The sequence below is a fragment of the Mus musculus genome, chromosome 15 (assembly GCF_000001635.26).
Source record: "Mus musculus strain C57BL/6J chromosome 15, GRCm38.p6 C57BL/6J".
Taxonomy (NCBI): domain Eukaryota; kingdom Metazoa; phylum Chordata; class Mammalia; order Rodentia; family Muridae; genus Mus; species Mus musculus.
This window is the reverse complement of record NC_000081.6, coordinates 24,975,408-24,988,556: the sequence shown is the minus strand read 5'-3', so window position 1 is coordinate 24,988,556 and position 13,149 is coordinate 24,975,408. Positions and strand designations below refer to the sequence as shown.

Here is a 13,149-nt window from a genome sequence, read left to right as displayed (position 1 = left end):
TGGAAAAGCTTTTATATTTTATTAATTTTTAAAAATTATAAGTATCTATCCATCTCTCTCTACTTTTAAACTTAACAACCAATTGATAACCACTCAGAAAGGAAAAATTATTTTTCTCTAATAGAGTCTCACTTGGTATACAAGCCATTCTTAAGGCCAGGTCTCATACCCAGTAGTAGATGGCTAACAAAAGAAGCTCTTATTTTAAGAATGTGTATGGGCAGATGGCCATGTTCACTATGTAAATCCTACTAGTCAATGAGCAAAGGAGATCTTTCAGTCTTCCAATATCTTCCTCAAATTTGTTCTTCAGAGACTTGAAGTTATTGTCATATGGATCTTCCACTTCCTTGATTAGAGTTATTACACCAAGGTGTTTTTGTTATTTGTGACTATTGTGAAAGGCACTGTTTCCCTAACTTCTTTCTCAGCCCATTTATTGTTTGTGTAGGAGATGGCTACTGATTTCTTAGAGTTAATTTTGTATTCAGCCACTTTGCAGAAGGTATTTATAACTATAGAAGTTTTCTGGTAAAATTTTTGGGATCACTTATGTATAGCATCATATCTATCATCTGTGAATAGTGATACTTTGACTTCTTCCATTCCAATTTGTATCTGCTTGATCTCCTTTAGTTGCTTTATTGCTCTTGTGAGAACTTCAAGTATTATATTGACGAGATATGGGGAGAGCAGACAGTCTTGTCTTGTCCCAGATTTTAGTGGAAATGCTTTAAATTTTGCTCCATTACAGATTCAGTGCAACCCCATCAAAATTCCAACACAATCTTGAAAGAAAAAAATTTCAACTTCGTATAGAAAAACAAATATCCGGTATAGCAAAAATGACCCTGAGCAATAACAGAGCTTCTGTAGATATCATTATGTCTGACTTTAAGCTATACTACAGAGTAACAGTAATAAAAAAAAATCCCTGCATGATATTGGTATAAAAATAACAGGTGGATCAATGGAATCAAATTGAAGACCCAGAAATAAACCCACACACCTATTTAAACTTGATTTTTGACATAGAAGCCAAAACAATAGAATAGAAAAGGGAGAACATCTTCAACAAATGGTGTAGGTTTAGCTGGATATCTCCAAGTAGATCTATATCTATCATCCTGCACAGAACACAAGTCCAGTGGATCAAAGAACTTAACAGAAAACCAGACACACTTAATCCAATAGAACAGAAAGTGGAGAATATCCTTGAACAGACAACTTCCTGAACAGAACCACAATGGCTCAGGCACTAAGGTCAAGAGTTTATAAGTAGGACCTCATGAAACTGAAAATTTTTCAAAGGACACTGTTATTATGATAATATGGCAGCCTACAAATTGGAAAAAGATCTTCACTATCCATACATCTGACAGAGGGATTAATATTCAAATAATCTAAATAACCTAATTAAAAATGGGATACAGAGCTAAACAAAGAATTCTCAAGAGAGAAATCTTGAATAGCTGAGAAATACCTAAAGAAATGTTCAACATCCTTAGTCATCAGGGAAATGCAAATCAAAACAACCTTGATATTCCACCTTGCATGCATCAGAATGGCTAAGATCAAAACTCAAAGGACAGCACATCCTGGCAAGGTTGTGGAGCAGAGGGTACACTCCTCCACTGCTGCTGGGAGTTCAAACCTGTACAACCACTCTGGAAATTAATTTGGCAGTTTTTCAGAAGATTGGGAATAGTTCTACCTCAAGTCGCAGATATACTACTTCTTGGCATATACCCAAAAGATACTCTGCCATCCATAAGTGATTATTCCTAATAGCCAGAAACTGGAAACAACCTAGATGTCCTTCAACAGAAGAATAGATGAAGAAAATGTGATTTATTTTCACAATGGAATACTACCCAGCCATTAAAAATAAGGACATTCTGAAGTTCACAGGCAAATGTATGGAACTTGAGAATATCATTATGAGTAAGGTAATCCAAACCCAAAAGGAGATGCATGGTATGTATTCACTTATAAATGGATGTTAACCATAAAGTACAGGATAACCATATTGTAATCAACAGAACCAAAGAAGCCAAATAACAAAGGAGGTCCCAAGGGAGTATGTTTGACTATTTCTTGGAAGAGAAGCACAATGGATACATGAGGTTATTGCAAGGAGAAAACTGGGTGAAAGAGAGGATAGAGAGAGGGGGGGGGATCATATGTAGAGAGAACAGGGGAGAGAGAAGGGAGATTGGCTGGGGGATGCAATCTCTAGGATTTGCCAGAAACCTGGAATGGGGAGAGGCTCCAGAGGATCTATGTTGGTGACACTAATTGAGATTCCTAGAAACGTAGCATATGGATTCTGAAGTGGCTACTTCCTGTAGATGGGCAGGACTCCCACTGGAAGAATAAGAATAGCAACCCATCCACAAACCTTTGGACCCAAAATGTGTCCTGCATACAAGATGTGTAGAAACAATGATAGAACAAAGACTGAGGGTATGGCCAACCAGTGATTGCCCCAAATCAAGACCCAGCCCATGGGTAAGAACCAATTAATAATACTCTGTTTTGTTTGCAGACAGGAACCTAGCATAACTGTCCTATGAGAAGCTCCACCCAGCAGCCAATGGGAGGAGATGCAGTAACTCACATTAGATGGAGCTGGGAGAAAGATTGAGGGACCCGAAGAGGACAGGGACTCTGCAGGAACATCAACAAATTCAACTAACCTGGACCCTTGGAGGCTCCCAGAGACTAAATCACCAACCAAAGAACAAGCATGGGCTGGACCTAGGATCTCTGCACAGACGTAGCAGATGAGCAGCTTGGTCTTCATCCTGGTCTCCCAAGAGCTGGAGCAGGGGTTGTCCCTGAGCCTGCTGCCTTCTGACCTGCCTGTGGAACCTGTGCTCATAATGGATCCCCTTGTCTGGCCTCAGTGGGAGAGGATGTGCTTATTACCACAGTGATGTGAGGTGTAAAGGTAGGGTGGGGTGTTAGTGTGTGGGGTGGCAACCCAAGGGGGGTTCCCCTTCTCAAAAGAAGTTGAAGGTAGAGTTGTGGAGGACTTGCGTGAGGGAGTAATGGGAGGAGAGGAAAGGTTGTAAAGTGGATAAATAAATTTAATAAAAAAGAGTATGTATGGATGTAGAGAAAACTATATCATTAGGAAAAATTATGACAATTGGAAGTGGCCAAATTTTATTTAATATTTAGAATGTTAGATAAGTATCACAAATTGCTGTTCCACTAGTGTCATTTTGTAATGAAATTTCAGATATAAGCTTGCACCTACAGAAATATATGGTAGTTTATTCTTTTATATATTTTAATTAAATAGAGAATAGGCATAGAAAATGTAAAACATTTAAGTGGGATATCATTATTTATTCATTTGAATTGGCTGCTTAGTTTATGTCTATCCTGGAAAATATCCAATTAACAATTTTGGAAGGGAAAAGAACAGCTGAAAATGTAAATTTACTGAGTCAGTACTGATAATTTTAAGTTCTAGTTGATGAGTTTGGACAAATGTACACCCATGTGACAATTACTATGATAAAGTCACATTTTTATCACTACAAATAGGCTGAGGTTGTCAATAGTTCCAGTCAACTGCTGTCATCCTTTCCATCTGGTAACTTGTATTCAATTACATGATTGTCCTTGTTTTACAATATGTATATGATCATCTTCTTTTCAGCATGCTGGTGAGATTATCCATGCATTGTGTTAACTGAAATTTGTGAGTTTAAAAATATTTATTTTTATTAATTTTAGTGTGTGTGTGTGTGTGTGTGTGTGTGTGTGTGTGTGTGTGCATTTAAGTGCAATTTAAGTGCAGTCTTTAGAGGCTGGAGAGGGCACTAGGTTCCCTGGAGCTGGGTGAGAGATAGTTGTGATCTATTCAACATGGGTACTAGGAACTGAACTCACATCTTCTTCAGGAGCAATTCATGCTCTTAAACAACGAGGCATTGCTCCAAACATGTTTTTGTATTACTTTTATTTGAAAGAATATTTGAGTAATTTACATAGTTAAAATGTTTAGAGATTTACAATCCTTTGTATTGTCTTGATTTTAATAAAAAAAAAAACCCTTGCACATTATTTTAATGCCAGCTGTTTTACTTCTCTTCTGTTAAGGATGAAGTAGTAGAAATGTAACGTTTAGCATGCATTTGTCAATGTAAGATATAGAAATTACTTCTTGTATGACTGTTTGAGTAACTGTGTCCTCCTCACTCCTCAGCATTTGGTATGGCCACTCTTCCTCACTTAGCCATTTTACTAGATGTGTAGAGGAATTTTCTTTAAGTTTAATTGACGTTTAAATATCATAGACAAAATATTCTTCAACATGAATTTTTTATTATCTATTAAGTAGTGGGGTTCTTTTAATATTCTGTATGCATTCCTTAATAGAGAACAGCAAGACTTATATTCTGTGCACCTTTTCTCACACATGAGTTTTTGGGTTTACAAGGTTTTCTGGTACTGTGGGGAGCAGTCGGTTATGGCCATGTTGCCTATGCTGGCCTTCATGTTGTGACTCTCCACTGCAGTTTCCTGAGCACTGAGAAACAAAGCACGTACCACCTTCTCAACACTTTTCTGAAAACAGTTTAAAAATGAGCAGAGTTTAAAAAGTTGACCCTGTGCCTGGAGAGATGCCTTGGATGTTAAAGGCTAAGCTCACAACCTCAAAAAATGATTTGTGCTAAATGTGTTGTTAAACATTGAAAAGATTCTTGTCTTATAGTGTGCATGTATGCGTCTGTTTGTATATGTGCATGAGCAGGGTGTATGTCATGTGAAGGCCTGATGTAGAGGCTGGGTGTCTACTACTATCATTTTATATAAAGTGTTATAATTTTTGAAAAGACATCTTCCACTGAACCTGGCTTTCATTGACTCTCTATACTTGCTAGACACTTAGTTCCAGAAGTCCACTTGTCTCTGCCTCTCAGCATCGGGTCTAGAGTGGCAAGCAACCATTCCCGATTATTTTATACTCAGATCCTCATTGTTTGCATGGTAGGGACTTTTCAACTGCACCGCCATTCTAGACTGTTGCCTGTTTTATTCTAGAAAACTGCAAGTTTTAACTTTTATGCTTAGCCCTATAATATATTAATTGAGTGCTATGAATGGTGCATTAAATAAAGGTCAAAGTTGTCTTTTTCTGTTATTCTATCTTTTACAGTGTCAGAAACCAGACCTTGAAAAAGGCCACGATGGAGTTGAAGAAGATCTCTCTGGAGGAAGACAGCAGGACGTGTGCTATGGAGAGGAAACTGGGAAAGATGGAGATGAGAATTTGCCTATAGGGGAAGAAGTAGAAGCAATACCAAAGGGGATGGTTTGAGGAGGGGTTGAAAGGCCATAGAGAAATGTATTTTATGTTAACATAAAAATTGCATGCACTATATGTAAAGGTATGTACCTACATATATAATTAGCTAAATGAAGATATGCCACTTGAGGCAATAGCCGTAGACCATATGGCAAAATCTCCAGGACTTCCTTCAACTTGTTGGTTAAGGGAACCTAAGAGGCTCTGAAAATAATATAGGTGATTGCCAAAGCACTTGGTTAAATCCCAGAACTTTTGGGTAAAGTCCTATTGTAGAAAACACCATGTAGTTCAGACACAGGATTGGGTGGAGCCAAGCTAAGCTTGAACTGACCAGGAATCCCCTCCTTGAGGTCTGCTCCTATCGTGCAGGAAGAGTCTGTGAAAGCTGCGGGGAAGATAAACAACTAAAATCCTACCTAGCTGTGAAGTCTAAGAACCAAGCCATGGCCAGCTCAGCAGATATTGCCAAGGCAAGCTAACAGTCAACTGTGACTCCATTTTCTGGCATTCATAAGCTCTACACTCAGAAGCACATATCCCCTAATATACTGACATATACAAATACATAAATTAAAACTAGTAAAATAATACCTGGAAAAGAATTTATGCCATCAGTATTATATCCCCTTTATTATGTCCTTGAGTGTGAGATTATTGGTTTCCATATAAGTTTTTCATAACTCTTTGATTACGCCTTCTTCCACCCCCTCATTTTGCCATATGCTAATACCTTCCATGTTTGAATCTTAGTTCTTCAAATATCCCCCATATCTAATCCTATTTTACCTCTGTTTCTGCACCTCCACTTTCATAGTGAGTCGGTCTTCAATTACAAGGATTCCACATATACTACAAAGTTAAATATCTGAAGCAAATTACTCAAGCTAGAATCCACCTACAAGAGAGAACATGCTGCATTTATCTTTCTGAGCCATTGTGATGTCATCTAGCATGATACAGGCCATCCATTTCTATGCAAATTTTATAATATCATCTTTAGGAACCTGCTACATTTGTCTTTCTGAGCCAGGATGACCTCACTAAGTATGATCTTTCCAGGTCACCCATTTCTCTGCAGAATGTGTGATATTGTTTTTATTTGTAGCTAAGTAATAGTCCACTTTGTATATGTAATAAATGTCCATTATCCATTTATCAGCTGAGGGACATCTGGGTTGTTTCCATTTCATAGCTACTGTGAATACAGAAGCCAGTGCCCAGCTCAGGTCATCTATAACAGTGTTTCCCAATCTAAGGCTCAGAGAATCACAGAAGAGTGGGTGGGAAGAAGGGGAGAGACAGGGAAAGGAGAGGAGAACAGTAAAATCCTGTCTCCTGCATGTGCATGGCAGACACACAAGTCATGTGACCATAGCTACAACTGACTGCACAGAAACAGATAAGATAAAGCCCATTTAAATTCTAGCATGGATAGGGAAGGAATCCTGAGACCCCCATCCCTAGATCAAGAGCCATTGGCAGTTGGTGGTGGACAGAGAGTCACTTTCTTTGGGCTAGGTAGTACATGGCTCCGGTCTCAGTGCATAACCCCACATCTCTTTGCACATAGGAAGCACTAATTGGATTCAGTGGGCTATTAACAACAACAACAAAATGAAATAAGAGGGTTATGGAAAGTTAATGCAGGAGAAGAGAACTGGATACATTATACTTACATGAAAAATTCAAGGAATAAATAAACTATTATAAAAAATAAACTTGGAGGTATTAGTTAAAGATACTTAGGGATGACTAAGCACTGTGTCAATATTGTACTAGATTTAGCTCTGATTTAGTTTCTTATACAAAAATTTAAAATACAAAGTGAGTTCCAGGACAGTCAGGGCTATACAGAGAAAACCTGTCTCAAAAAAAAAATCCCTTTATACTTCTGTTCTGTATATACTAGATCGGTTTCAAGCATTAAAATAAAGAGATTTACTACCACAAGCGTGATGGGAATATTGGTTCTGCTCACATAGCACACAGTGAATCTCCTAGACTTCTCTCTGTTTATATCTTGGGACAGAGGGAACTTGTAAGTGTGATATAGGTTAAGAACTATGAGAAGAGAGATTTGGCTGCAGGATCAGGTTGGACCCAAGTCTAATCCCATGAGTCCCTTAGAACTGAGAAACATTCTTGGCTGTGTTCGGGAAAATGTGACAGGTCAGAGAGCTGTGACCTTTCTGAGCAAGGATGAATGTGGGTGGCCTGTGGAGCAGGAAGCCAGGATTTCAGAGAACTGAACACTGTTCTTAGGACCCTGCGGATATCGGCTTCAGTTTTGCTTGTTTGAACTGAGACTGCAAAAGTGTAAGGGATCCATCAGTACTCTCTACGGCAAGGAATCTGTGAAAATGTGACCCTACAACAATAGCAGAAATGAGCAAAATCCACCCGAAAGGAATTGTGTCTCCAGGTTTTTACGTTTTGTCCTTTGTTGTTGAGGTAAAAAATGTTGATCCTAGAGAGTCCAATAAGGCATGCATGTCCCTGCTGAACGTTGTGAAGGAATCTGGGTACATTTTCAATTATTTCTTTCAAATATAGTTGCCAGATCTCATACCATCTTAAACTGCGTTTCCTGCATAGGCTATGTACTCAAATTGAATTTTCTTCATAGTTAGAGGACTTTTTAAACTTAAATTTCCCTTTTTTTTTGATTTTATAAGCTCAACATGTGTGTGTGTTTTAAAAATAATTAAAATAGAATGTTTTATTTTATTTAAAACCTTGAATCATTGTTGGTTCTAAGGTATTTTTTTAAATTATTTTTGATAACTGTAGAATCTAGTACAATATATTTTCAGTATTAAGACACTTTAATTGTAGCTTCTCACTTCCCCTGTGTCTGCTGTGGACTGACATATGTCTAGTTAATACAGGTACAATCAAAATATAATCATTTAGACTTTGTTTTACTGATTTTTAATGTGTTGATATTCCCAATTTCTTGGGTTTCCATGGTGTCCTTCCTTATAGACGTTGTGGAATTAACTTATTTGCTTGTCTCTTAGAATGGAACATGAGGTGCCTCATTTTAGGATCTTTTAAAACAAAAATGAGTAAGTTAGCACTCTGTGTTTAGCAGTAGGAGCATTGGGAGCTGTGGTCTGCTCTCTACCAAATGTTGTCTTCATCTCTAACATTTGAGTCGTATTACGATTAGCATTTGAGTTAAAATCATTTGTGCCTTTCCTTTTCATGCATCAAGTATTTAGAAAGATGAGTAAATATTGGCCGCAAATTTCAGGAATTGCTTAAATTCCCACATTGTTTTGTTTTATTTCCAAATTGTCTTTTCTGTAGTCAAAGAACTGTTTTGTCTTTGTTAGTTGTAGTCAGCTGTTTTGATATGTTCTGTTCATCATATTTGGGGCTAGTTCACTTCCTTTACCCGTCATCATTTGAGAAGATATTTTAGACATTATCTTTCAAGATATTAAAACTGTTATCCTCTCCGTTTCCCTTCTCAGATCTCAGTTTCGATGTTGTCCATCAAATCATCAGGATGCACTCATTGGTATTCTTTCTGCCATCTCTGCTTTGCAGGTTTTTATTTTTTATTTTTGCACTTTTAGTACATAATAACTTTATCTGCTTCATTAAACCCAAATTCCATTCTAAAGCACAGCCTTACATGTTTCATTTTAGATAGCATAGTTTCCATCTCTTAAAGTTGGATTTTTCCCCCCTATTTTGTGTCTTTCATTTGTCTTAATTAGATTTCTTCTTTAGTCCTTCAGGAAATCACAAAATCCTTACATGCTTGCCCCACAACACTAAGGTCAGTATCACTTCTGGCTCAGTTTCTATTTACTGAAGTTTCTTCTTTCGGGGTCACATTTCCCTCGCTCTTGTCATACATAGTCATTTTTATTGTAAACTGAGTAATCTAATTATTATGTTGTTGGATCCAGTTTGTACTTGTGTTTTAAGGAGTGTTGGATTCTGTCTTGGCAGAGAATTAAGTTATTCTGAGTAAAGATAATCCTTTTTAAGTTGGTTTATAATTGTTATTACTCCAGATCTACTTAGCCTTTTGATTTAAGCAAGCTTTAATACAGGGTTTGTGTAGTTCTATGATACAGTAGATATCTGTCAGTAAGTCAGTCATCAATCTGTCTGTCTTTCTGTCAGGAAAGCGCTGAGGGTATACAGCAAAAGTATCTGTCTGGACTACTAGGAGTGAAGCATACCTCAGTCTGATGAGAAACTTTTCAATTATTAGTCATTCATTTGGCCCTAGGTTTCATTCTATGCACATATATCTTAGAAGTCAGTGATATATTTTCAGGAATCCGATGTGTTGTTAGAGGTTCTTACCTTCAAAGATCCATTGCACTGATTTGATTTTCTAAGCCCCTTCTACTTTCTCAAGCTATGGAGATCTTGTGCCCTGGAGATCAAGCGTATGGAGATGTACCAGGCAGAGGCATGGGGCAACTCAGCTTTTTCCCTTTTCTTTTATAAGCCACTGACCTGGACTAACTGTTATTAGTATCTATACTTGTTTCCCCCAAACATGGTTGTCTAATTTCTTTTATTAGTCAGAGGGAAAAATGGTCTTCAATGCCCCTTGTCCAGAACTAGTTCTTAGAGAAGGAACCGGTTCTTGAATTTGTGGACAAAGGTAGTTTTTTTTTTTTTCCTTCTTGAGAAGATACATTTTGTCGGTCCTATTTTTAATTTATTAAGCTAGAATTTTCCTTCCCACAGCACATTCAGGTATAATCTATCCATCCATCCATCCATCCATCCATCCATCCATCCATCCATCCATCTATCTATCTATCTATCTATCTTGATTGGTTTTTCAAGACAGGGTTTCTCTGTGTAGCCCTGGCTGTCCTGGAACTCACTTTGTAGACTAGGCTGGCCTTGAACTCAGAAATCTGCCTGCCTCTGCCTCCCGAGTGCTGAGATTAAAGGCATGCACCACCATGCCCGGCTACTCGATATATCTTATATCTGCGGCTTTAGCTGCATTTTTGGGTCTGCTTTCTTTCTTTTAATTTTTTTCACATGACAGCTGTTTAAAATTTGAAGAGAGAAAGTATATTTTTTCCAGAAATGGTGTTTTAAATCCCCCATAATCTTGAGTACTCTCAGATATTATTAGACTAGCAATGCTTTTACTACAGTATGTAGTTCGAGGGAAAAGGTAGTATTCTGGCAAAATCATGCACATACAATTTACTTTGTAGTACCAAATTCTTTAATTATTATATACTCATAAATAAACAGCCATAGAGTATACAGGTTTAAAACAACACAACTTTTACCCTTTATCCTTCTAAGAAATGTTTGGATGTAGGATAGCAGGGCTTAGATTAAAGAGTCCTGATATAAGGACACCTGCTATGGTCATGGATTTTTTTTTTCTTTTATAAATTTCTCATTGCAGTCATTTTGTGCATGTGTGTGCATGTGTCCCCGTGTTCCTGTGGTTGTCCATGTGTGTCTGTGTGTGTTCGTGTGTGTGTGTCCGTGTCCGTGTCCGTGTCCATGTGTGTCCGTCCGTGTGTGTGTGTGTGTGTGTGTGTGTGTGTGTGTGTGAGAGAGAGAGAGAGAGAGAGAGAGAGAGAGAGAGAGAGAGAGAGAGAGAGAGAGAGAGAGAGAGAAATACTTTTGTGGATGTCAGAATACAACTTTGGGAGTTCTTGTATTATATGGGTCATAGGAATTGAACTCAAGTCATCCGACTTGGTGGCAAACACATTTATACAGTGAGCTATATTGCTGGCCCCTGTAGCTATGTCAGACTTCTACTTAGAATTCTTTGTCTCCATGTTTTAGCACAGTGCAGTTGTCACTGGAACAAGTCCACTTGTCTCCGTATCTCTGCATTACTCCTCTCCACACCCAGTCAGTCATCTGTTGAGCCTTTCACACACAGGCTTGGTTTAATTTCCATGATATTCTTTTTAACATGCTCTTAGCTAGATAGTATATATAATTTAAAAGTTATCAAGAAAGAACTGTGCCTTCTGAAAAAAACTAAGGGTGGGTCTTCTTTTCTTTTCTTGTTGCCATTATTTTTTCAATAACTATTGTTTTGCTGAGAGTACTTTATTATAATTTCCAGTGTGGTTGTTGGTATAGAAAAATGACTTGTATTATTTATCTTTTTAAATCTCAAATATTTAGTAAAATATTTCACAGATAGCACAGATGAAATAAATGCTTATTAAAGAGAAATGAGTTTTATAACCTAGGAACTTAAATTTTGGAGGTAACTTGTCTTTATTTTTATAAATTCTTTTTTAATTATTCATTTTTTTAAATTTCAACATAAATCACGTAATTTCCCCTTTCATTTCTTCCTCTGAACCCTCCCATCTGCCCCTCCCTGGTCCTTTCAATTTCATGGCCTCTGTTTTCATAAAAAAAAATATATATATATGAAAGAGTCAAAATATTATGTTTTTTAAAACTTGGTTTCAGCTTTTGCATGTTAGACAGAGAAAATATACATGTAAATATTCTTTACATGTAAAGGCCATATGCCTCCTTTGAATTTGATATTAGGCAAAAGTTAATAAATTAAGAATTTCTTGGGATGGGAGACAGGGCAAAGGAGGTGAGGATCTGTCACAGGAAGTAAAACATCCCTTAGGAGAGTGTGCCCTGAGCTGGCTATCATTTGTAGTCAGTGAGAACAATTGTTTAACCTGGGAGCACTGTTTGTGCAAGGCTGGACTTGGACTGATCTATTCTCAAGTAAGAGCTGGAGGAGGACTGGAGCAGCAAATTCCTCTGGGAGAACTGCATCTCACCAGCCTGAGCCATGTGAGAGGGCTTGCCTCTCTGCTTATAGGTTAAATGAGATTACTGTTAAACAGGGGACTTGGATATCCTAAATATCAGAGTATGCATGTGTCTGTCCAGGATATCCTAAATATCAGAGTATGCATGTGTCTGTCCAGGATATCGTGAATATCAGACTGTGCATGTGTCTGTCCAGGATATCCTAAATATCAGAGTGCACACATGTCTGTCCTTCATAAATTTTTGAGATAGTATACATGAGTGCTTGGCCAAGGTAAAGACATTGATTTGGTTTTTCTGTTCTCAAAGGATTCTGAGCACCAACACGAAGGAAGGAAGTACTGTAGCCCTGTAAACACGGCATAAAATAACAAATTTATTGCTCAATTTCTTGTATAATAGGCCATAAAAACATTTTTGTGTGCATATTTTGTTTACTTTAGAACTGTGTGCCACTGGGTGAAAATGTACCCTCATAGACTCATATATTTATGTTGCCAGTTGATGAACTGTTTGAAGGTGTGTTCTTGGAGAAGATATGTCACTAGGAGTGGGCTCTGAGATTTTACAACCCTACTTTGGGTTTAAACTCTCTTCTCTCCTCCTCCTCCTCCCCTCCCCTCTCCCCCTGCCCTCCCCGCCCTCCCCTGCCCCTCCCCCTTCCCCTCCCCTCCTCCCCCTCTTCTCCTCTTCCTCCCCCTCCCCTCCTCCTTCTCCTCCTCCTCCTTCTTCTTCTCCTCCTTCTTCCTCCCTCTCTCTCTCTCTCTCTCTCCCCCCCCCTCTCTCTCCCTCTCTCTCTCTCTCTCTCCCTGCTTCATGTAGATTAGGTTGTAAGGCTCTCAGCTTCTGCCTGTGTAACCTATACCCCACACCATGATGGCCATAGAGTAACACTCTGCAAATGTAAGCAACTCCCACTTACATGCTTTCTTTTTCTATAAATGTTTCGTGCTCATGGTGACCCTTCATAGCAATAGAACACTGACTAAGGAAGAACAGTCTTCACTTGTATTTATGTGACAACTACCAATATCTGCTGCTCAGAG

The 13,149-nt window shown here is 38.1% G+C and overlaps 1 long non-coding RNA gene across 1 annotated transcript in view; it reads left to right on the top strand.

Moving 5' to 3' along the window:
- The window catches only part of Gm2824, a 51,880-nt gene extending 39,144 nt beyond the window's left edge, over positions 1–12,736 (top strand). The window contains exons 4-5 of the long non-coding RNA XR_001781655.2: positions 2,549–2,953; positions 5,177–12,736. This is a non-coding gene — a long non-coding RNA (predicted gene 2824). The remainder of the gene's footprint in view (positions 1–2,548; positions 2,954–5,176) is intronic.
- The last annotated feature ends 413 nt before the right edge of the window (positions 12,737–13,149 follow it).